This window comes from Panthera onca, chromosome D1 (assembly GCF_046562875.1).
Source record: "Panthera onca isolate mPanOnc1 chromosome D1, mPanOnc1 haplotype 2, whole genome shotgun sequence".
In the NCBI taxonomy this organism is placed as follows: domain Eukaryota; kingdom Metazoa; phylum Chordata; class Mammalia; order Carnivora; family Felidae; genus Panthera; species Panthera onca.
This window is the reverse complement of record NC_138348.1, coordinates 40,068,318-40,093,513: the sequence shown is the minus strand read 5'-3', so window position 1 is coordinate 40,093,513 and position 25,196 is coordinate 40,068,318. Positions and strand designations below refer to the sequence as shown.

The 25,196-nt window shown below is 48.4% G+C and overlaps 1 protein-coding gene and 2 long non-coding RNA genes across 3 annotated transcripts in view; 1 reads left to right on the top strand and 2 right to left on the bottom strand.

Moving 5' to 3' along the window:
* The window catches only part of NAV2 (neuron navigator 2), a 732,958-nt gene that overhangs the window by 146,349 nt on the left and 561,413 nt on the right, over nucleotides 1–25,196 (top strand). The window lies entirely within an intron of this gene.
* LOC132661547 (uncharacterized) lies at nucleotides 1,894–8,703 on the bottom strand. The gene is made up of 5 exons (XR_014135298.1): nucleotides 8,101–8,703; nucleotides 6,434–6,516; nucleotides 5,688–5,909; nucleotides 5,426–5,468; nucleotides 1,894–4,961 (listed from the first exon to the last, which is right to left on the bottom strand). It is a non-coding gene; the product is annotated as an uncharacterized LOC132661547 (long non-coding RNA).
* Nucleotides 17,646–21,705, bottom strand: LOC144613089 (uncharacterized). Its single transcript, XR_013550398.2, has 2 exons — nucleotides 21,567–21,705; nucleotides 17,646–17,918 (listed from the first exon to the last, which is right to left on the bottom strand). It is a non-coding gene; the product is annotated as an uncharacterized LOC144613089 (long non-coding RNA).

Genomic DNA, 25,196 nt, shown 5'->3' with positions numbered 1-25,196 from the left:
AAGGGCACAGGCTTTAGGAAATTGGCAGACTTAACTTTGAACCCTGGCTTCTTTGGCCAGGTCCCCTAAGTAGAGGCTCCCCTCTCTGAGCCTCAGTGTCCTTTTCTATACACAGAGGATGGTTAAACCAACTCTGGAGGCGTGCAGTTAGAACTGAATGAGAAAATGTATACATCATGTTGATCTCCAGAAGGTGCTCAGTAAATGTTTTCTTCCTGTTCCCACCCAACCCTGTAAATATTGTGGAACTTGACTTTTAAAAAATCCACACCCATTTATTTATTCCGCAAACATTCACTCCTACCTGTTTATCCCCAGATTTATGCTGTTACATTCATTCATCTATCCATCTGCCTGTCCGTCCTCCTCCTATCCATCCGTTCACTCATCCACACATTCATTCCCTGAAATATTGATTGAACGCTGTCTGCTGGGTTCCAAAGATGGGAAAACTAAGGTCCTTGCTCTCAAGTAGCTCACAATCTGGGTTCAGCATATGGTGTCGAGTGTCATGTCACAACCAGACGTACAAAGCCTCGTTCAGTCAAGTTTAATTCACTAAGTTGACAACTCTGTTATGAAAGTAGCTTTTCCCCGAGGTTTTTTCTCACTTAGTAGCGAGGTACTATGGTTAAACCATTAGTTTAACCCCTCATCATGTTCAAATCTGTGTTGTTGAAGTAAATCCACAGTCAACATTTGTCTATAGCCCATTCATTTTATTTGAACCATATGGCCCAGGCAACCTGCTCAGACCACCTCTGGGCTGTCACGTAGATTTCTTAGAGAGCAGAGCCAAACCCTAGGCAGGCACAGCTGCCTTTGCTACCTGGGTAACGTGATTTCTCCAGGAGTGCTCACCTCATCTAATTGGTGTAAGTGGTGAGCAATTAATGACTTGGAACCTCTTTGAAGGCACTGTAAATAAAAGGCCGGGCACCTAAGATTGAAGTGAACCAGAGGTTGCCGTAACGATGATGAATTGTTTCTCCTAGAAGGTTTCTGTTGTTGCATTTTTTTTTAAAGGAGCTAGTTAGCATCTCTCAACCATGATGACACCACACCAGGGTAAAGGTGGGAGAAGGTAGGGATTCTCTTTGCAGTTGGTGATGTCTGATAGATGCTGGAAGGGGGAAGTGTCATGAGTCATTTCTCAGGAGATGTGGACAGTGCCGGGCACTTAAGTGTCTCTTAAACCAATGAAAGAACGTTTTTCAGAGTGGAGTAGAATGAATCTGGGTTTTGGAATGAGATCGATGTAGCTCAGTATCTTGAACTTGGGCATCTACACAGCTCCACCTTGCTCAGCTTTGATTTCCCTGCCTCTTAAATAGAGATGAGTATAGAGATCATCTTTCAGAGCCACCATACAGTCAATGAGGTAACATAGTGTTTGCAGCTATGTCCCCAGTGACTGACCTGGGCCTGGCACGTTGTAGGAGTGCATCAAATGCTGTTCTTTTGCTCCTTGAGCACTCATGTTAGGCATTTCATTAGAAAAAAGGCTCCCTCCCTAAGAGGTTTTGTTAATCTCCATATCCCCTAGATGAGTTTCCGATTTACAGTAGGCGCCTAATAAATCTCAAATAAAGATGACCCAGTTTTCTTTGCTTTCCTTCTCTGTGGTAGATTAACTATAATGACCCCAATTCTTCATACGCACGTGCACACACACACACACACACACACACACACCATTCTATCCATGCCCTTAGCCATGTGTCCGCACTTCCTTGCACTAAAGAACCATTTACTTGGCTCTAAGGCTCAACCCGTGACATGTTTCGGCCAATGGGATGTTACCTGTGACACATACAGAGGTTTGAAAAGACATTGGCACATCTCTGCTCCTGCTCTTGCTTAATTCTGTTGCCATGAGAAGATGCTCAAGCTGTCCTGGTAGATGGTGAGAAGCACACAGACAAGAGTTTGGTCACCCAACAGCCATCTGGCCACCAGTCATGAGAGTGAACTGAGTCGCGGCCAGCACTTCCCAGACAAGCCCAGCCTAAACCACAGACCCACAGGCTCGTGAACGAAATTAATGTTTATTGTTTTCAGCAACGGATTTTTCAGCTATCTTGTTACATAGCATTACTGTGGCAATAAATAGCTGATATGGCCCTCCCCAGTTAGTATCTGGGATGGATCTTAAACAGCGGCCGGGCGAAATGATGAAGCACTTGCTGTCATTTTTTTTTTAAATTGTGCCTGGGAAAATATTTGGTCAGGAGGAGGCTGGCATTAATTGCTTAAATGATTTTTAAGCCTTATGAATTGGAAAGTCCCAGCCATCCCAGTTGGGCTATTTCTCGCATGGAGTGTGGTCAGCTGGAATAATAACATTAATGATATTAAAATCTTACCTCCACAATGCACTTTAAGACTCACAAAACCTTCCCTACTTCTGATAGATGAGGTGACTCAGGCAGGGTCACACAGCTAATGAATGGTGGAGAACTCTTAATACAAGGTATATTCATTTTCTATGGTGGCTGTAGCAAACTATACCACAACTATAGTGACTTAAAACAACACAAATTTATGATCTTCTGTTCTTTAGGTTAGAAGTCTGACAGGGTCTCAAAATTGCGGTGTCAGGAGGACTGCGATTTTTTTTCTGGAGAATCTAGGAATAAATCTGTTCCCTTGATTTTTCCAGCTTCTAGAGACTACCCATGTCTCTTGGTCTGTGGCCGCTCTCCTCCGTCTTCAAAGCCAGCAATGTTGCGTCCCTCTGAACATTCATTTATAGTCATAGCTCTCTGACTGTAGTCTGGAAGTTTCTTCCACTTTTAAGGATTCGCATGACTAGGCTGGGTTCACCTGGATAATCCAGCATTCTCTCCCTATGTCAAGGTCCTTCACCTTAATTACATTTGCAAAGCCCCATCTGCATGTAAAGTGATATATTCACGGGTTCCAGCGGCTACGATGCGGACATCTTTGCAGGATGTGCCATACAAAGGGTCATTTCCAGTGACTTAACTCATCAGGCTTTGGCAGGTTATTGACCACTCCCCCCCCCCACCTTTCTCCTGCTTCTTTTTCTTCTTCTTCTTTTTTTTTTTCCTGGACAACTATAGTTCTATAGCTCCACTGGTTATGAAATCAACGTTTGGCCAAGCAGAGAGAAATGCTAAACACTTTCCCCAAAATAGATCTTGAGGCAGAGTTGCATTTGAGTACTTTGAGTCCAAGGTATTTTAGATTCCTATAAAATCACTTATCGTTAGCTACAGACACCTTTCTGATTAAAATGGTCCAAAGGGTGTGTTCCTTCAGCATTTACTGCTTACTCATCTCTGTTGGTGCAAAGAGACCAGATCCTGTAGGAGAAACGGATGTGTTTTATGGCGGGGTAGCAGCAGCAGAAATTACTTCATGCAAATGAAGCTTGGCAGTGTGACTTCATGAATAAGAAATGAACCAGTGCCTCCTCTCCCCACAGGCAATATTGCGCACTGGGAAATTAATTGTGGCATTCATTGGGTGGCCCCGGCTTCCCTGTCAGGGTTGCAGGCAGACACAAAGATGCTTCCCTTCACCCAACTGGATGTAAAACATCTATGTCCTTTACAGCTTTGCTCCATATTGTAAGTGAACAATGGGCGGGTCTCAAGTCTAAAAGCTTCTAAAGACCGTTAAGGACTTGAGAGCTCGGGGTGGAAGTCAATGTGGCACTGAGCCACACACAGTGGCCATGAGTTCAGATCACCTCTGAGTTGACCTAAGACGGCCTGGCTCTTTCGAATGATGGTCTCCTTAGTGGTTAGGCGCATGGTCCCAGGAGCCAAAGTAACTGCGTTCAAATCCCTGCTTTGTGCCTCTCTAGCTACGTGGCCTTTGGCAAGACACTTTATCATTCTGTGCCTCAGTTTCCCTATCTACCGATTAGACCTTATAATAACATTTACCTCGTAGGGTTGTTGTGAGGGTCAAATAAGTAAATGGGAAGAAAGCACTTAGAACAAAGCCAAAGAAGTCTACTGACACCAGGCCATGGAAGTGCCAGATAATGTTACTTCAGCTAAAATTGAAATGAATGGTTGGTGATCTTTGCTGCTGATGGTCTAGATGTTCACAGTGTCATCAAGATCAAATAGAAAAACAAGACTAAGAATGAGAAGTTTTGGTTCCAGCCCCACCTGTTGGTCCCCAAATGTCTGGATAATTCATTTACCTTACTCAGTCTCTGTCTTCTCATCTGTTGGATGAGGTAATAATTGTTCCAGTTATATGTCACCATGTAACAAATCACCTCCAAAGTTGGTGACTTAAAATAACAACCATTTTATTATAATTTATAATTTTGTGGGTTAGGAACTCGGGCAGGGCTCAGCTGAGTGATTTTTCTGCTCCATATGGCATCGTGTGGAGTAAGGTCACTTGTGGAATTCAACCAGCGATGAGTTGACCTGGAGGGTAGAAGATGGTTTCACCCAACGTACGGGGCCTTGGCTGGAGAGATGCCTCGAAGGCTGGGCTCAGGTGGAACTCTGAGCTGGAGCACCTACACCGGGCTGCATCAGCATGGTGGCCTGAGGGTTTGAAGTCCGATGCTCCCAGAGACAGTGTTCCAAATGACAGAGGATGGGAACTGCCAGCTTCATAAGGCCTGGCTTTGGGAACCGGCATGGTGTCACTTCTGCCATATTCTATCAGAGTGGAAATAGAGCCCACTCAGATTCAAGGGGATGGGATGTAGACTTCGCCTCTGGATGGGCAGTGTGTCAAAGAATTTGCCATCTTCAATCTTCGAGATGATTCTGGCCTTATGATCATGGCGTGTGGACACCAAGTACTATGCTAACATGGTGCGTGTGAAAGGGAGCTATCTGTTGTCTTTTTCGAAGGTCTCTCCTTGGCTCATGATGGTGACGTACGCAGAAGAGCTTCAAGGCTTTGATCCCACGGTGTTACAGAAATCTGGAACTTCCAACATGTCAAAGACTCCAAGCCTGTTGGAGGAGGCAAAGTAAATGTCATAGCTATGTAAAACTTGAATGTGCTGCCTTTGTGAGGAAGTGAGCGTCCTGTCACTGAAGGTATTAGGCCCAATCTAAATGACCACTTCTTGAGGATTTTCAAAGTGGTCCGGTGTGAACGGTGAAGCTATGTGACATGTGAGGTAGACTTCGGGGATGAGAGTTTATGAATCTTCAGTTTCTGGGGGAAGCCTCTGGGTCTTGTTCTCTCAGTCTAGAGTGCTAGGATGAAGACAGTTCAGAGCGACTCACAGGGCTTTGTGACTACACCCAATGGGTCCCGGGGCCAGAAGCAAAACCTGCCTCTGCAGATAGTCCCCACCACCGACTTGGGAGACAGGGAAAGGGAGTCATCATTTTGATCAGATATTGGGGGATGGGGAGCAGGCTGTGCTATGCATGTTATACGCATGATCTCATTAGATCCTCACGCTTACCTTGAAAGATGGTGGTGTTCTCCTGATTTCTTAGATCTGGAAACTGAGGCACAGAGAGGTTAGACTCCTTGCCATGGAGTTCAGGACTCATCCCCAGGCCTGTAGGCCTCCCAAACCCAGCCTCTTCCCACTTCTACATTCCACTCCCGTCAGTGGGAATACACTGTGCTCACTGGGCTTCCTTTGGTGGTCCATGACAGAGATGCCATTCGGATGGCATTGGGTAACAGGGGGCGTTTAATGGAAGGTAGTAGATAAGTACCTAGACCAAGTAAACCCCAAGGAGGGTAATAGAGCAGCTGAGCTTAAGGAACACAGGATGCATGCCAGTGACAGCCAGTAAGTCTCTTTCAGTAGCTCCTGCCTTGGTTTCTCTTGGCGTGTTGGCAGAATTCTTCTTTCGTGCCACAGGCTGACCTTATTTAGGTGGCAGACAGCATGGCCACTAACCACTCACGAGATTTCTTACATCCAGCTGTAGATCCTGTGGGTGTTTGTTTCAGAGAGAGTGTGTAAAGGAAAACAGACTGAGTCACTTAATCCCCGCTTTTAAAAAATCCCAAGGAAGGGAGGAATTCATTGGTTCAGCTTGGGTCAGGTGTCCCCAGTGGACAGATTAACCATGGCTTAGGGTGGATGGGAGGGTCCCCGTAAGACTAGGATGGAATGGGCAGGCCGGGAGAAGAAGGAAGACTAGCGCTGGTCAGCAAGGCTGGAAATGACCACTGTATCTTTTAGATGGGGGTCATTCCTACAGCTCATGGCAGGACCAAAGAGCCATAAATCACACCTCACTTCCAAGTTCAGCCTTCCATATGGAAGCTCCACCTTCCATAGTGAGAAGGCAGTCTGCCTAGATGTGTCTTAGACCAGCTTCTCTAGGATACAGAGCCTGAAGCAAAGATGAAGATTTGGATGCTTCATTTGGGGGCTGCCAACCCAGGCCACGAAGGTGAGACAAAAGGGAAATGAGGTGAGAGGATGCGAAACAACGCTGTGGTGTCTTACCTTGATGGCTGTTGTCTCACAAAGAGCCGTGGAGAAACACCCAGGTCACCACACAAGATCTCTTGGCTTGGCGCATGGGGATTCTGTGAACGGGCAGCAAGAGGAGACTGTTGTGAAATAGTCCATGGAGAGAAGAAGAGAAGGGGAGGATGTGGCCAGCATGCCCCAGTGGGAGTTCACTCTTCTTAATGACTGTGTCCCCCAGTGCCATCAGCAGCCTCTGGGGTGTCAGTTCTCACACCAGGCTGCATAGTATTTCATCCAAGTCGAGAAGAGGTCAGAGGAGCCAGGACCTCTGGGCAGGTGGCTGGGAAGGGCCCCCACTCCTAAGACTTATAAGAGGTTTGACAGAATCACCTGGGCCCAAATGAGGCACAGTAGCAGCCAAGGGAGAGTGAGCAGCCTTGAGAAGGCCTTTGGGACTGTTCATAAGATTTATGTCCCAAGGACTTTGGGAAGTGACTGGATTTCTCTGAGCCTCAGTGTCCTCAACTGTAAAATGGATTTGACAGTACCCACCCATTTTACAGATCAGAAATCGTATCAGTTCCAGTTGAGTGTGGTGCCCAGCACCTAGACAGCACGAAGCACAGAGCGACTATTATTTGTAGGGTTATGAGTGGCTCCACTCTGGTGACGTTAGCGTGGCTGCATTCCCTGGGGGAAAACCATTGAGTTTTGATAAAAACTCTTGAGCTATGGGAATGCAAGCTGGTGCAGCCACTCTGGAAAACAGTGTGGAGGCTCCTCAAAAAACTAAAAATAGAACTACCCTACGACCCAGCAACTACACTACTAGGCATTTATCCAAGGGATACAGGTGTGCTGTTTCGAAGGGATGCATGCACCCCAATGTTTATAGCAGCACTGTCAACAATAGCCAAAGTATGGAAAGAGCCCAAATGGCCATCGATGGATGAACGGATGAAGAAGATGTGGTATATATATACAATGGAGTATTATTCGGCAATCAAAAAGAATGAAATCTTGCCATTTGGAACTATGTGGATGGAACTGGAGGGTATTATGCTAAGTGAAATTAGTCAGTCAGAGAAAGGCAAAAATCATATGACTTCACTCATATGGGGACTTTAAGAGACAAAACAGATGAACATAAAGGAAGGGAAACAAAAATAATATAAAAACAGGGAGGGGGACGAAACAGAAGAGACTCATAAATACGGAGAACAAACAGAGGGTTATGGGAGGGATTAAGGAGGGGGGGTGGGCTAAATGGGTAAGGGGCACTAAGGAATCTACTCCTGGAATCATTGTTGCACTACATGCTAACTAATTTGGATGTAAATTTCAAAAACAAACAAACAAACAAACAATAAAATTAAAAAAATAAAAATACATAAAAAAAAAACCTCTTGAGCTAGAATATTGGGTGGATTCACAGATCTGAGAGAGAGACGAAAAGAGGAGGAAAATGCCATCCAGAAAAGAACCGCACAAAGTACCTGTCCATTGCTCACTCCTCACATTGCGTATTTTGTGGGGATCACTGCAAAATGGACACGCGCGGCCCCTCGTTTAAAAATTATTAAGAATTTGAAGTTGGCAGAAGCAGAGCACTAAACCAAGCATGGACCCTTCTGAACGCAGAGCCCTATGCGACTATATAGGTCACACGCCCACGACACCGTCCCCATCCCCACAGTTACACATTGTCACCGTGAAGCATATGCTGCTGTGGGCCAGAACTTGGCAATGATCCCTTTTCCCTAGCAACATCTCTCCCTGCCTGTGCCCGCTTGATGGGGTCTTGGAAGCATCCTAGAAGGGGGAGAGATTTGGAGCGGATTGAAAATGCCTCGACCTGAGCCCTGATGGTGTCATCAGCGAGTCAATGTATAATGTAGCGTTTAAGGGCAAATATAGAACATATACGTATATATAGATTTTTTCTGTTGATGCGATTCTATGTACTCACAGGAGTGTTGCCATGGTGATTGGCAGGGCCAGCTGTTGTTTCGTTTCCCCCAAAGAATTGTATGGTAATGATGGCCCCCTGGAGAGTTCCCCTGGGGCAAGGAATGATATTAAAAATCTGCAAATCAATGAACAGGTAGTGTATAGAACCTCATTCTCATTAGTTGTAATTAACAGGATTTTACAGCACATTGATGAGAAGTGGCCAACTTGGGATAGAAATGTAGAGAGTGGACTGCTTTTAGAGCCCGAGTGTGAATCTTTATTGTCACTTAATAGCTGTGTCACTGAATTCCTCCGAGCCTCAGTTTCCTCATTTAGAAAATTGGGATCATTGTGCCAAACTGTGGGGGCATTCAAATTAAGGTATGTGAAACACTTAGCTCAGTTTCCGGAATATTGTAGACATGTGTTACATGGTGGTTCTGATGGTGATATTAATGATAATAATTAATAATAATAATGCAACTTCCATTTATCGAGGAATCCCACCCATTGTCCTAATGTTTACCTACATTGTTTCATTTAATTTTTATAAGCAACCCTATCAGGTGAGTAAATTGTCATCTTCATTTTATAGATGAGGACACAGAAAGGTTAAGAGACTTGCCTGAGGTTACATAGCTAGTAAATGACAATGTCAGGATTCAGACCTCTGAGGTCTAACTATAGAACCCAAGCTCTTAAGTGCTATATACAGTGTCCCTGGGATAAGGATTAATAAAGACATGAAACCCGAAAAATACTGGGAGCCATGCGGTCTTCTAGATTTCAAGTTGGTTCTGGAAGATGGGTCCTTGATGAAATAGGAACACATTTCTTTCTGTAGCAAAGGCAGTGGTGAGGCAAGATTGGGGCAGGGGGTGTTTGAATAAGGGTCTACCGGTGGGGACTGCTCTGTGGACCAGCCTTGCTCAGTCTCAGGGGTTCAGAGATCTCTTCCTAGGACTGTCTCACCCATTCTTCTGGAGCTGTAGCAGCTCCTACCCTGGTCTGAATTATGGGTCAGGATCAGTGGGTTGACTCACTGACTACCCCCTCCAACGGACCTTCCTCCCCAGGGCTCTGGGGCTGATGATCTTCATCTTCCTCTGAGCGAAACAAAAACAAATAAGTATTCAAGCACAAAACCAGACTTCTCTCTAGTCCGATCTGGTTCCTCAAATCTGGCAGGTAACTCCTCTCCCCAAGGCCTCTGCACTCGTCGCTCTCACTTTCTGAGCTGCTCGCTCCAGCCCTCACCCCTAGTCCCACTCGTTGTTGGACAGATACCTGATCATCCTTCATATCTGAGGGAAATATTTCTTCCTCGGGGAAGCCTTCCCTGACTACCCCCGATCCCAGGCTATGCTAAGTCCTCCTGTTATACGCTCTTACAGCCACCTGTCTGCCTTTTGTATCATTTATGAAAACTTTAATTAACTATGAGAGTAACGATTTGATTAAGATCTGTCTCTCTTAGTAAATCTCTTATTACTCTTGTATCCCTTAATGCTTATAACAATGACTGACTCTGAATTTGCTGAATAAATAGATGAACGGATATAACTTCCAAAGTCCTCCCATCTGCACTGGGGGGAAAGCTTGTGCCTCGCAAGGGGAAAACGTCATAGCTTTTCTGGCTTCCTCAATATTTGGCGGGATGGCTGTGGTCCTACTAAGTGTTCAGGAGAACACAAAACAGAGTCATTACATAGCAGGTCAGCATGGGAAGGAAGAGAAGAAAGTAAAATTACTAAGCATGTATTACAGTTAGAATTTAGTCCTCAAAACCCCTGAAATACAGGGGAAATGATTTGCATTTGACAAATGAGGAAACAAAAAAAGAACAGAGCATTAATTAGGGCAAATTAGTCCATACTCTGCACTCCAGTGCTCTGTCCTGTAAAATGAGGATAGAGATAGGTGGCTGGGACAACCCTTGAGATCCCTTTCAACCTGGGGGTGCCTGAATGGCTCAGTCGGTTAATTGTCTGACTCTTGATTTCAGCTCAGGTCATGATCTCATGGTTCATGGATTCAAGCCCCCCATCTGACTTTCCGCTGACAGTGTGGAACCTGCTTGGGATCCTCTTCCTCCCTCTCTCTCTCTCTCTCTCTCTGCTCCTCCCCTGCTCTTACATTCTCTCTCTCTCTCTCTCCAAAACTTAAAAAAAGATCCCTTTCAACTTGGTCCTTCTGACTGAAGTTTAGCCTCCTGATGTCCATCTGTGTATGTGTGTGTGTCTGTAAGTACACAAAATCATCTGGAACAGGAACGTTGTTGTTAGCACGAGCGCAGGGGCTGCAAATTCTCGGAGGAGCACCCAGCCTTAGATAATTACATCCCAAAGTTTGGACAGGAGTGTCCATGTTCTGTGCACCCTGGGGAGGCTGGAATATCTTGTTCAGCTCTTATACTATGCCATAGGAAGGATTATAAAGGGATTAGATGCAAATGCATTTAAGATTTGGCTGAATCAGGCTTGTATTTCCAGCACTGATAGTGGGATATTTATTCAACCCAGGATCATAGGATGCTTCTCCTAGCTTTTTCCTGCTGAGCTGTGATAAATGGTAATGCAATCAGCAGAAGCAAGATGGGAAGGTAATCAGTTGTCCCACCTTCTTTTTGCTGGTTCTTTGCATTTCACCAATGTGTACCCCCTTAAGCCACTGATTTGCCATGCCTAGAACTCTAAGGAAGAAATGGAATTTTATGCTGGAGGCTGATCAGTTGAACCCTTGCTATTTGCTGGAATTGCTTTCATCTTGCCCAAAACATTCAGCCGGAAAGGTTATGAGCTGGATCTTGCAGGGACCCATCCCAAAGGATGGGTCTGGGTCTCTCCTCCTTCCCCAGGGTATTAAAGAACTATCTGGTGGTTTTAGTTCCTTGACTTTTATAGGTGCAGACAGACTGTCCAATGAGACTGGAAAGCCAGAGGCCGTTTTACAAGTTGGGGATATGCCAGAAGGACACTTGCAATGGAAAACAGGGACCAGAGAAGGTATTCAGGGAGAGGAAGATATCCAGTGAAAGGAAGATACAGTGAGAGGAAGAAATCCAGGGATTGGGGTTGGTCCATGAGGAAATGAGGAAAAACCCTTTTAGGAAGTAATACTAACCAATCCACCTACAGCTCTGTGTGCCAGGCACTGCTCTAAGCACATTATGTGCATGAACCCACTGAACCCCGCAGTTACCCTATGAGTTTGGTACTATTTGTGTCTAATTTAAACATGAGGAAACTAAGGCATAAAGAGGTGGGAGCCAGTGCTCTTCACAGATTGGCTAGCCTTGCCTTCTGATAATGGCAGTGATAATTACAACCACGATGATATTAGTTAGCAGTGGTGGCTACAATTCACTACTGACCAGTAGCCCAGCTCTGGGCTAAGTCCTATCTCAGGTGATCCGAGCACACACCTCAGGAGGTTGTACCTATTTTTATCCCAAATCGTGCAGGGGAGGAAGAAGGTGGGAGGTGGTCAATTGGGCTTCCACAGGTGACAGAACAGCACCCACCATTAGGCCCAGGACCATCTCGGTCCAACCCGTTTTTCGTCACTGCACAGCACCTTTTGCATTGACACCCTGCCCAGTGAGGACGATCCTGTCATTTTCTCACCAAAGAGCACCGAGAAGTGGGCAGCTCTTCTCTTCCTGGCTTGTCAGGGTAGCATCTCTTGAGTTTTCTTTGGCAACTGTGTCCTAGGCACATGGAGAAAAGAATATGAAGAATAAAGGTGGGGGGTGCCTGGGTGGCTCGGTCAGTTAAGCATCTGACTTCGGCTCAGGTCATGATCTCATGGTTCGTGGGTTCGAGCCCCGTGTCGGGCTCTGAGTGTGCCGATAGCTCAGAGCCTGGAGCCTGCTTTAGATTCTGTGTCTCCCTCTCTCTCTGCCCCTCCCCTCCTCATGCCCTCTCTCTCTCTCTCTCTCTCTCTCTCTCTCTCTCTCTCAAAAATAAATAATGAACATTAAAAAAGTGTTTTAAAAGAAGAGTAAAGGTGGGTGCTGGGGCAGAGGACTTGGAATTATCAGGGTAGGAAGACCAGCTCTTTATTTTTCTTTATAAACTCAAAAAAAGCTGGGATTGGGCTCTATTTATTTGCATGTGATGTGCTTTATCATGTACAATGTGTGTGTTCACACGCCCCATCTTGGTGGGTCCTCGCCGCAAGGCTCTGGGACACTTGTTTATTAATCTTGGTTTGTGGCCAAGGGACAGGTCCAGGAGGCTTGGTCAGGGTCTCACACCAGGAAATGGCAAAGCCTGTCCCTCTGCCCATATTTCCTGAGGCCGAGTCTGTGGGTCTTGTCAGGCTGTGGCCCCAGGATGCTTGAACTGGGTCCCAGGGTGGGGCTTAAAAAGTGAGGAAGGTCTGATTTCACTGACACGAAATATCCAGAACAGGCAAATGTAGAAATAGAAAGTCGATTCATGGTTGCCCAGAGTTGGGGAAGAATGGGGGGAAAGGAGTGACTGCTTGTGGATGTGGGGGGTTTTTTTTGGGCGGGCGTAAAAATGTTCTAAAATTGATTATGGTGATGGTTGCCCAACTCTGAACGTATTAAAAACAACTTAGTTGTGCACTTTAATTGGATGAATTGTGTGAGCAAGATGTATCAATAGAGCTGCTATTATCTAAACAAACTTGAGGAAGGCATTTGGGGGTGAGGAAAAGCAAAGGGAAGTGCGTGAGAAGTGCCGGGCTGGGGGCGGGAGCTTGTTCCAGCAGCCTTTCTGGTCCATAAAACTTCTGCAAAGCAGAGGCTGCTGACTTCTCATCAAACAACTGCTATTTCTCTGCCAGTCTCCGTCACCCTTCTGTTTGGGCCTGGGAGGTGATGCTGGAGGGGATCTCTGCCCTCATCACCCAGGCATCAGTGCCCTGAGGACCACCCCATAGGGCCTCTGCTTTGCTGGGGCCCTGGAGAGCCCAGCAGCCTCGTCCTGGCCTCAGGCCTTGCCATCTGGCCCAGCCTTTCCCTTCTGACCCCGGGCACTTTGCACATCTAACCCAGACTGAAAAACAAAGTCCTATCCAAAAACTGCATTTGCCAAATAGGAGTGGATGTAGCCAGTAACAACACATTCTGGTGTCTAATGGCCAGAATTCTGCACGCTGTCCTCTGGGGTCCCTGCCTAATGCCTTTTGTACCCCAGCCCAGTCTTTGACATAGCTCCGCCTGGACAGATTCCAAAGGAAATAGACAAACTCTGTTGTCCTTCCCACCAGGAAGCTACTCTGTTCCCTGGGGATCTCTCCACCCAGAAGGTTCTGTTGGGACCCTTAGGTGCCCTTCCTGAGGGTGGGAGGGAGGTGGGGGTGTCTGGTCAATGCTGAGAGATGGGGGCCGCAGGGAGGGGGTGAGTGGTACTTTGCAGACTCCTCTGACTTTGTCTCCAGGGAAAATAGCCTCTTTCATTCGCTGTAACTGAAACCCATAGCTGGCAGCTTCCTTTCTTGGGCAGCCGCTGGGCGCAGACGCTGGGACTTAATTAGAGATGAAGGCGGAGGGAAATCTGAGAAGGGAAGGAAGCTATGGGAAGTGGTACGTATGGAGGGGCCAACTGCCAAGAGGTCCAAGTGTCTGGGGAGCCAGAAGAGAGGCTTCGCCAGGGAGCGGGGGGAACAAGGAAAGAGAGTCCCGTCCCCTGATGGTAGGCTAACATCACGCGGTGACTGTAACGCATTCACATTTTATTTAAATTCTTAGAGTAGAAACTCAATTCCCTAGGATGGGGCAAAATGGCTAATTTGAATTTCTAGGTAGCTCAGGCACAAACCACTTTTCTGTTTCAAGCTTTGCAGGAAAAGAGTTTGGAGGTAGCCTCTGTCTCCTCCTTGTCTGTCCTGGGTGGCTTTCCAGCAATATGTCTCAGTGTCGCTATCCCACACCCCTTCCCAGGCATGCCCACCAAATTGCGATCAGATCCCCAAGTAAAGTTGGCTTTTGCAGCCACAGAATACACGTCCTGTTTCCACTGGTCTGGGCGTCGCGACGACGAGGGCGCACAAGCTGCTGTGGATAAGAAGTAGAAAGTTACTTCTCACGATTGACTTGAAAGATGTGAGAACTTGGCTTGGATCATATGTAGGAGAGCACAGAAAGGCCAATAAAGAACTCCACTCACACAAGTGTGACAGCTGGGCACTTTTATAGAAAGGGTGAAACTTGGTTCTGTTGCAGCGGCAACGATGTGATTATCGCCAGCTCGGTTCGTGGTGCCTCACGTCTTTTTATTGCTCAAGAGCGTGTCATCCTCAGCTTTTGTACTTGAAGGGGTGTTATTCTCAACCAAAAAAAGTTGCGCCCCAGTAGGGTCAAGGAGCAGGTGGAATGTGTAATGACCCTATTAATTGCAGCGGCCGTTTGTATGGAAAACCGTGTGGTGGGGGTGAGTGTCCCCCAGGGAAGGCCTCTGGGTTCTCAAATCCCAGAGTGGTGGCACCCTGATGTGGCTGCCGTGCTCTTGTCATTGAGCAGCAGCAGCAGGGTGTCTCCATGAAAGGGACAGACGGGCGTTCCTGGGCCGGATGGGGCTCTGGTGGACCGGCCGGTGCACAGTGATGTACACACTGTATACGTGCCCTGCACCCACACTCCCATTATTTTGTTTCTTTTGTGGCCAGTTGTTATGGGTAGAATCCCATCCCCCAAGAAGATAGATTGAGGTTCTAACTCTCACTGCCTCAGAATGCAACCTTATTTGGAAATAGGGTCCTCACAAGATGCAACTCGTTCAAATGAGGCCACATTGGAATGGAATGGGCCCCTGATCCAATATGACCCGTGTCCTTATAAGAAGAGGAGAGACAGACACATGGAGAGCAGACCGCCATGGGATGATGGAGGCGGAGATCAGAGTGGGGCAGGCTTCCAGCCAAGGAATGGCAGGGATTGCCGGCCGCCCCCAGAAGCCAGGAACAGGCAAAGAAGGATCCCACCCAGAGTCCCAGAGTGAGCATAGCCTGCTGACACCTTGATTTTGGATTTCTGGCCTCCAGAACTGTGAAACGATACATGTTGCTTTATTTTTTTAAATTTTTTGTTTGTTTGTTTTTGTTTTTATTTATTTGAGAGACAGAGAGAGCACGAAAGAGCGCGGGAGTGTGCACAAGCAGGGGAGGGCCAGAGAGAGAAAGACACAGAATCCGAAGCAGGCTCCAGGCTCCAAGCTGTCAGCACAGAGCCCAATGAGGGGCTCAAACCCACAAATCGCGAGATCGTGGCCTGAGCCAAAGTCAGACGCTCAACCGACTGAGCCACCCAGGAGCCCCAGTAAATGTTGTTTTAAGCCACCCAGTTTGTGTACCTTGTCACGGTAGCCCTAGAATGCTAATACGCCAACCCCCACCATGCCCCGCCATTGCAGCCTGACGTGCATTTTTTCTTTAAAAATTCTAATACCTGCATCGAGGGCAGCATCCAGGCCCACAGGCCTGTGGGCCGTTCTTCCTCCTCAAGATGCTTTTGCAGTGCTCTGCTCCAGGCCCTGTTGTGTTTGTCTCTAGGGTGCCTATAGCGGGGGAAATCCTAATTTGCCCATTTTCAAGCTTCAAGGTGGGACTGTTGTCCTCAGAACCTTACTTTTACAGACATTTTAGGTGAAATTATTTGCCAGCCACCCAGCTCAGATCTTCCCATCAGGCCACAAGAGTCACTCAGGTATGGCTCCCACCCGACACAGCCTGAAAGCTGCTGATGGGACCAGAGTCCACTTTCTCCTCATCTCCGAGCAGCTCACTAGCTTTTTTTTTTTTATCTCTGATGTTTGATTTGGAGGTATATTTGACATTTAACCCGAGGAAATGCTCCCTAAATCAACTATGCATTTAAAGCCTGGGAGGAAGCCACTCAGGCTGCCCAGGGCGAACTCCCGCCTCCCAGGCCAGTTGGCTGCTTGACCATCCATAGCAGAGCTCCAGGCTTTCCGAAAGCCTTCCCTGTAGCAACTCCTTCTTTTATGAGGGGGAAGCTTTGGACTCGGGAGCCTGACCAGAGCAAGCGGCGTGGCCCAGGCAAGCCTGGGCTGGCCCAGGCTGTGTGCCAGGCTGAGACCAAGCCCAGAAGACGAGTGTTGAGGGGCTTCTGAGCACATCCACCTTCTGTTTTAAAATAGGACAGCTGACCGGGGAGTTTGGAAACTGAGGCTCCCCACTCCCAATAAATATATGACTTTGTAAAGGAAGAAAATAATAGTGAAGCACATGGACTTGGGGTTTTGGACCCCAGCTCTGAACATGACCAGCCGTGTGATTCTGGGCTGTATAACGTAACACCCATAAGCTTCAGTTTCCTCGAATGTGGCACGAGGTGACGTGGGGGAGAGGGAAACACCTAACCTGAGACAGCTCGTGGGACGAGTAATGTTACGGTGTTTATAAAGCACGTTGCACGGCGTCTGGCACGCGGGAGGATGAATTCGGCTTGGTGAGAAGATGACAGAAGGAATCATTGCTGATTCCCTTGCTCGGGCCCCGCGGTCCACCCTGTCGGTTGCCCGGATTGTTACGGGGTCATCTCAGAGCTGTATCTTGCAGACGTGCTCGGTTACCCTAGTGCCAGCCTGGAGGGGCTCTGGGTGTGGTTGGCCACCAAACGTCTGGGAGTCATTCCGGAATTCCAGGTCCAGCCACAGAGCTAGATGAGGCTCGTGACTAGGCTTACCCAGATGTTGCACCGGGAGCCAGTGACACACTGGCCAGGTGGAGTGGTTCTCAACTGGGGTTCCGTGGCCCCCAACTGGTATGCCCAGCACCCTTCACGGGGGAGAAAACCAACTAGAATCAATGGGTGAAAGTAATTTTGTTATAACTGGGTGGTAGAGCTGGGATTCGAACTCTGCCCACGTAGCCCTAGAAACTCCAGCAGTGGATAGCACAGCCTGCGGTCTCCCACCACCTACGGGATAGGGGCCAGTCCATACATATTTGCTCAGTGAATGAAGGCATGCAAGGCTGACCGCCTTCCAGCTCCGGCATTCAGGAAGACTTTCCCCGGCCGTACCTGCTTTAGCTTGTGATCCAGCCAAGCTCACTGGTGAGCCATATTATTCCTCCTGACTGAGCGGACTTGGCCAGGGCACGGAAGTTCACTGAGATCAGACCTGGAGGAGCTGTCCTTCAGCAAACAGCTCTTGGGAGGAAAGAGCATGAACGCCACAGGAATGATGATTCCACAAAGCCTGGCCGGCCTCTCCGGGAGATGCTGTGCCTCCTCTGGGGATGCTGAGGCTGGAAGCAGGATGCGCTTTTGAGAGACAATTCAGCTGCAGCATGAACCTGCTAATTAGGGTTGTGTTTATTTTGCGCTACATAAAGCAGATTTGATGAACTGAGCCGGACGGAAACGTTTTGAGGGAATAGTTCTTTCTCTCTGGCGGGGACTTTGTTCAGCTCTCTTTGGGCCTGAGGGCCCCGAGGTCCTTTCTTTGCTGGCCCAGAGAAGGCAGAAGGTTTCTGGCAGGGCACCTGGAGCTGGGCTGTCCTCCTGCTCAGGTGGCCCCTGGCTTTAGGGATGATATGGCTGCCTCTAGCCCTTTTACGTGCCATGCACCTGTAAACAAACACGCATGGCAGTTTTGCCAGATTATGGTCCAGATGCTAACACCGTACCATTTTAAGGCACATGTGGCCATCTATAGATGAATTTAAACAGTTTTCTGAAATCTAGGAAACTATTAAAGGACCTACCCGTATAGAAGAGAACAAGCCACATGATGCCTATAGCATGGCAAAATTCTCCCCATGGCCTATGCCCCCCCCCCCCCAACTGTCTCTGCCCCATCTGTTCGGCACTTTTCCCATCCTCACACCCTACTCTGTGCTCCAGCCACACTGCTTGCTTTCTGGTCCGATGCCAGCTCCTTCCTGGCTCAGGGTCCTTGCAAACACTGTTCCTTCCTCTTCCTTCCTCTTTTCTCCTCCTTTGGGGATGCCCTCCCCTAGTTTACTCTGTCTTTAGGGACTCCAACTGCAGGCCTCTTGCAGAGAACACGAGCTCCCCAGTAACATGAAAGATGGTCCGGATTTCCGAAAAGAAGAGTAAGAGAGCCCAGTGGTGTATTTCCAGGTATCTCTGGGTACCAGACATTCTGCTGGTTTCTGTCATGATCTGGCATTCACAGGAGGAAGGGGTGTGGGCCTCGAGAGAGCAGAGGCCACTGCCAGCTGCCACTGTCATTTCATTACTCATCTGCTAATTGTGGCAAATGGGGATTTTACAGCTCCCCTGGCCCTCATTGTGAGCTGTGGCAGTGTTTTGATGGAGAAGGGGTGGGGGGAGGAAGGCCAGCCTGAGAATCCTTTCAAGGGGCCCATGTGTCTGCCTGGCTGGTTCATGTGGGTCTTGTGAGCCTGAGACTGGGTCCTGTAACCGTTTGGTGATGAGGCAGGGAGGGTAGGGACCCATAGATTCCAGGCCAAACCCTGCTTCTCCCGCGTCTTGGCGAAATCGGCAGCTTGGATCGTTCACATCTGGTGGTCAGTCGTTCCCACTGGGCTGAGAAGAGTGCTAGGTCATGTGTGGCTGCTGGGCTGACCTTCTGAGGGGGGTGGTGGGGGCCAAGGGTAGACACAGGACTTCCTTCTGAAGACCACGGATCCAGAAGCCAGTCCCCAGGTCCTGGGCGGCCATGGGGAGCCAGAACAGCAGGGAGCAGGGCTCTGGAGAGCATAGGCTCAGGAGGCTGACCAGCAGGACCTGGCTGGCTTCAAGTGGCAGGTCATTTCATCTCTAAGTCTCAGTTTCCTCACCTGTAATGTGGGAGAGTAATCCTCCACTCTCCCGGCCGTGAGGAAGATGAAATTAGACATGTGCATAAGTGCTTAGCAATAAAGGATGGCTTCCAAGAGCCAATTGTCAGGGAGGGAGAAAATTCTTATGCCCTGCCCAGAGCACAGTTCCGTTCTTGGCTTATCTTCCATGTTAGTGGGGCTGTTTGAGGAGCCCCATCCTATCTGCAGCTCTGTACTAATAACCATGAACCAGAGCTGCCTTTAGGGAGCACTTTTTAAAGGCCAGAGCTTAAATAGCATATTTCTGGCCTTACAACCACGCTAGGGCCTCTGAGATCCATTTCCCAGGTGAGAACACAGGAATCAGAGAGGAGAAGAAACTTGCCCAAGGTCACTCGGGAGATTCAAACCCAGGACTGTCCCTCTGCCCGGCTTGGGACCAGGGGTTGGCTGGATCCTTCCTTTCTCTTTGGCCACTGTCATTTGGTTAGCCAACTTTAGGGCCCCAGCCAACTTTATCTTTCCGTCCCCTGCTCCAAGAGGTGGAATGCAGCCGGAGTTAAAGCAGGTTTGGGGAGTTCAGACAGACGAGCGTCTGGATCCAGCCCAGCCCTTACTAGCTACATGGCTCAGACAAGTCGTTTGCCCTCTTTGGATCACACCTCCCTGTTTGTGAAGTGAAGATAAGGTGTGCTTCACAGAGAGATCCCAAAAGAATAGAGGAGTTCCCGGATATGCCAGTGCCCAGAAAGATGCCAGATCTCTGTCCCTTCCTCAGGGACAGCTGTGCAGCTTGGAAGTCTCCACAGAGCCTCCTTCTGCAGACCAGCGAGAGGGTTGGGGGCAGACTGGACATGAAGCCAGAGTGGGCCCCTCACAAAGGCCTGCCCTTTCTCAGTCATCTCCATGCCAGGGGACCCACCACCTCATCCTTTTTAATAAGAGAGGAATGGTCCACAGAGCTCCTGTTTCTATGGTTACAGGAGTGTGGCCTCCAGAGGCTTCTTTCTGATCTGGTGATGAATGGCCCAGGGAAAGCGGCCTCACACCTTCAAGGGGCCCGCAGAGATGCCTCCTCCTTCCTACCTTTCTCACCAGCTGGGGGCAACCGAGCCCCCCACCTCTGACCCCAGCAGGAGCACCTGAGGCCCTCTCGTTCTCCCTGTGGTGTGCACCCAGGCTTCAGACGGTCACTGGGCCCTTCACGGGCACCTTGCGGCCTGCATTTGCATGTGTCAAAAGGGCCTTTCTTCACTATAAAGCCATCTTTCCACATAGGAGAAAAATCAGGAAACTTCTGAAGAGGGGACTGCTGTGTTATCCTTCAGGAGAGGAAAATATGCTCCGGCCGAGCCGTTGTTTCGTGTCTGTGCTTACCACCCCCCACCCCGCCCCCCCCGCCCATGACTCTCCCGTGTCAACAAGATCAAGAACACGTGCCTGAGCTGGCACTCAAAGTTCTCCATGCACCCCGACCCACCTCTGGGATCATACTAATAGTTATAGTTGTGATGGGGAATAATGATGGTTGTTGATTAACATAATCAGCCATCTACCTTTGAGGCCTCACAAGGCGAGAGGTGATGTCCTAAGCACTTTGCTTGCGTTACCTCGCTGAACTGTGATGACAACCTCAGGAGGTAGATGTTAGGTCCCCGTTTTCCAGTGAGGAGACTGAGGCTGAGAGAGGGCAAGTCCAGAGGCTGCTGGACTCCAGAGCCCAGACCTCCCTCTACAAGACCATTACCCATAGAGCTAAGGCCCAATCTTCTCTTCCTGTGTGCCTTCCACCATCTTCCCTCAGGCCTGCTCATGCTATTCCTCTACCAGGAAGTCCTTAAGAAGCAGCATGGTGTAATGGGTAGGACACAGGCTCCAGATAGAGTCAGGCACACCAGGGGTTGGAGTCCTGGCTATACCGTGTCCCAGCTGCCAACCTATTTAGGCTCCCTGGGCCTCAGTTTCCTCACCTGGAAAATAGGAGCATGGCATGGCCTCGCTGATTTGATGAGTCAACATATGCTTAGCACCTGGTTGATAACACGGCTCACCTGTCCGAGTTCTGCCTGAAACTGGAGGCCCAGCCCTGGCGTCCCCTATATCGTCCCCTCCGTCGAGAACTTCTCTGACTGACCCAATCAGTTGACATTTCTTCTTCTGAACTACTCTGTGCCACCACTATGTATGTCCCTTGCTCGTCATATCACTTGAAGGCAGAGGCTGACATTGACCTAGTTCTATCCCCTGTAACATGCAAGAGCTTGATCAAGATTTGTGGAATAACTGCCACAGGGCTCTTCACCGTCTGTACGTCGTCTCCCTCTCCAGCACCCTCACTCTGTACCCCAGGGTCTTGACCCTTCACTCCCTCATCCCACACTTGTGCCCCACCGTGCCCAACTGCCTGTGCTGCCTCAGACGTCAGTGTTCTCTCCTCCCTCCTAGTCCCTCTGTCTGTATCGCCTACCTCCATTCTTTCCCTGGGTAACTTCTGCTCCTCCTTTAAGACTTGGTTCAGGCAGTCTCTCCTCCTCCAGGAAGTCTTCCCTGATACTCCAGGCTGGTTAGATACCCCTCTTCTATGTTCCCTCGGCCCCTCTGCTAACCTCTCCTAGCACTTGTCACAATGTATTTGCTGTATTTGTCCAGTTGTCTATCTTGACTGCTAGGCTGCGATCCCCTGGGGGCAGGGACTACGTCACGGTCATTTTTGGAGCCCTGGCATTTGACACAGCGTTCACCGTAAAGCCAGTGGTTATTGAGAGGATAGAGGGATGAATGGATGGATGAGTGCCTGGCTGAAAAACTCTCAACACTTGCTATTTGAAGTATCTGCTGACTGGCTTATGCACTGTCTGTGCCCATGATGTGACTCGGCCACTTTTGCCGTTGCATCCTGGAGACTGCACCAGGCTGTTAGGGGACAGGACCCAGAACTGCAGAACCCTGTCTAAATCTGCATGTGCATTTCGTGCTTCCAATTCAAACCTTGTTCATTAGCACAGCAATTAACAGCAGTGCCTAATGACAGATGGTCCGGCTGCGTGCCTGAACCCCTGGCTCCACAGTGGGTTTGGAGTGGGGCAGACACGTCTGGCAAGGTTGATGTTTTCATTGATCTAGCAAGTCTGAGCTCCCAGGGCTGCCGGCAATGGAAATAGTGAGCTGACGTCAGCGCCGGCATTGGTGGGGGCTGGGCCTAAAAGGGCCAGGCCTTGGAACTAGCGCTTGGAGAGGCTGGGAGCGCGTCCTGGGGCCATTCTAATCCTAGCATTTTTGTTTTTTTTTAAAGATCTGAATTTCATATTGGGAAGCCCTTGATTTTCTCAAGCCACTAAGCTCTAGAGAATTCTCTGGGAGCTGGTGTCCCTTTCCTATTAACTCCTTAGAAGCTTCTGGGCTTTCTGCAATCATTTTTTAGACTTGTAATGACCAGGCCCCTTGGGTTAAGCTAATGGACACGTAGAATTTAGTATTAGGAGTTGTGTAAGATCTATGTTTGTATAAACACAATTATATTTAGGTGACTTCGGGGAGAGAATTTTTTTTCCTTCCTTTTAATCCCTGGTTTGAATTGGCTCAGGAATACTCATTCCTCCATGAAAGAAATATCAGATTGGCATTCAGATGGCTGTCTTGGTTGTAAATTCAAGCCAGAGTGTAATATCCTAAACCAGAGTGAGTTTCACAGAGCTGGAATCCATCCCAGAGTTATCCTGCTATCTATCCTGAGATAGAGCTAGAAAGGATCTTCTTTTCCATCCCTTCCTCCTCCCCACACACAGGGAAACTAGGACCCAGAGAGGTACATTGATTTGCCCAAGAACACACAGCAAGCTAGTGGCCCAGCTGGATCCTCTTCCCTACACCGTGTTTCAGATCATCAGAAATGCTCAAGCTTTGCCATGTGCCCACCTCAAACCACTCCAGCAGGTTCTTTAACAGGTACGGGGTATGCTTTCTCCATGGCCTGTCAACAGACTCAGTCTGAGTCAAAAGGAAGAGAGGGTGTGGACTGAGGAAGGCTGTGGTCTGTTGTTAGTCATGCAGAAAGCACACGTCTCATTGTGAGAGGTGTTGACAAGGAGCCCTACTAGAGAAGAATGTTAGCTACGGTTGAGGAGTCCCCCAGTAGGGAGCCTTTGTGCCATAGCACTTCTCTTGGATGGGGGGCTGCAGGCAGGATTGGTTCCCATAAGTGCTGGTAGGAGAGATACCCGTGGTGTAATGACCTCCCCTCAACAAATCTTCTTACCAAATGGACAGACTTCCTGGAGAGAACCTTCCGGTGCTTCCCATGCTCCATTTGCTATAGGCCCTCGCTCTCCCCTTCCTCCCTCGTCGGTCTGTAATCCTAGGTATTGATCTGATGACCTGCTGAGGGCACTGTGAGGAAGAACTTGGTCCTCCTGAATCTTCAGCCTTATGTGCAGTTTGTCATCAGAGGACAGAGAAAAGGATTCCTAAGACCAATGTCTTAGAGCTGAGGTCCATGTGGTCTTGGTGACCCAGGGACAGGTCCCTCCTCCCCTGGCAGTGTTCCCCACCCCCCTGTCTGGACATGCCAAGGTTTAGGGGGGCATTGTAAAAAGTCCTGGAAGAAGGGTTCATTCTCTCTCAGCATCATGCCAAGAATGTCCACGGCCTTATTCTCAGTTGTCACTGGGGCAAACCTGTCCTTTCTTTGTCTTTTTATTTTTTTTTTTGAAGACTTTTTAGTTTTTCAGTAATCTCTGCACCCAACGTGGGGCACCAACTTACAGCCCCGAGATCAAGAGCTACGTTCTCTACCAACTGAGCCAGCCAGATGCCCCTGTCTTTGTCTTTGTCTTTTTATATTTTATTTTATTTTATTTTGTTTTATTTTATTTTATTTCATTTCATTTCATTTCATTTCATTTCATTTCATTTTTTTGGTCTTTGTCATTTTAGAAACTTGTCCCAGGGCCCTACCACTAAAGGAGGGTTCAGGCACACATTCCCCTCTTAGGACACAAAACCATGATCAAAATTTATCTAGTCTTGGGGACATTTTCTCCTTTTCTTCTTGGAAGACAGTTTTTTTTTAATCAAAATATAAAGGTAACAGGAAGAAATTTTGATGGGGAAAAAAACATTTCTCCTATAACCCCGTCATCGTATCATAATAATTTTTCCTTCCAGGCTTTGCGTGGGCACGTATATTTCACGTAACTGTCACTTTAGTATAAATATAATTTTCTTTGTACTTTTAAAATTTAGAAAATTCATTTTACGTGCTCTATTAGGGTGCAGAATAAGCTTTTGTTACTTTGTTTAACAAAGAGCCCCTAAAACCAGTGGTTTGAGCAAAGCGGAAGTTTATTTCTCTTTGATGCGAGAATCCAGAGAAAAGTGTCTACCTTTATAACGACCATCACCACTATACTAGTGTTAGTATATTACCACATCACGCTGCTCCCACTACTGCTATTACCCAAAATTCATTGAGTAGTGCTGTGTCCCAGCTAATGTGCTCTGTGCTTGAAATGTGAAAATTCCTTCTAATCCTGACCTTATCCTTTGGAGGATTACCATACCCGTTTCACAGATGGGAAAAAGTCACCCTCCCGGGGTCCCTCAGCTAGTATGCGACAGAGCTAGGGTAGGACTTCACATGCTCTGCCTCACAGTCTTTTTGGGGGAGCATGGTCACCAAGACCGGAAGGGCCAGAGATAGGATCTGGGCCGGAGTCGCCTGGCCAAAAGTTCCCGCCCTTGGTAGAGGTGAGATCGGGAGTCTCCACGGCTGGAAGAAAGCAAGGCAGATAGATAGATGCCTGGGGTGCTGGGGAAGGACTTGAGGCTCGCTTTGGGGACTGGTTTCGAGGAGCTGGGGAGGAAGGGCGTGTTAGGGTTCCCGATGACAAGAAACAAGGAAGCACTCTTGCTGCAGTAAGGAAATGAGTTCACTGATAGGAGGCAGCTTGTGGACCTGCCAAGAGGCTGGAGGCCAGGCTTAGGAATGGGCAGGCAGGGGGGACGCCGGGGGGTGGCCAGGACCCCACCAGGTGCCTCAGGGGCAGTCTGCTGGGGCTCCCGCAGTGGCCCTGACCCCGTCGGCTTGCACGGCTGTCTC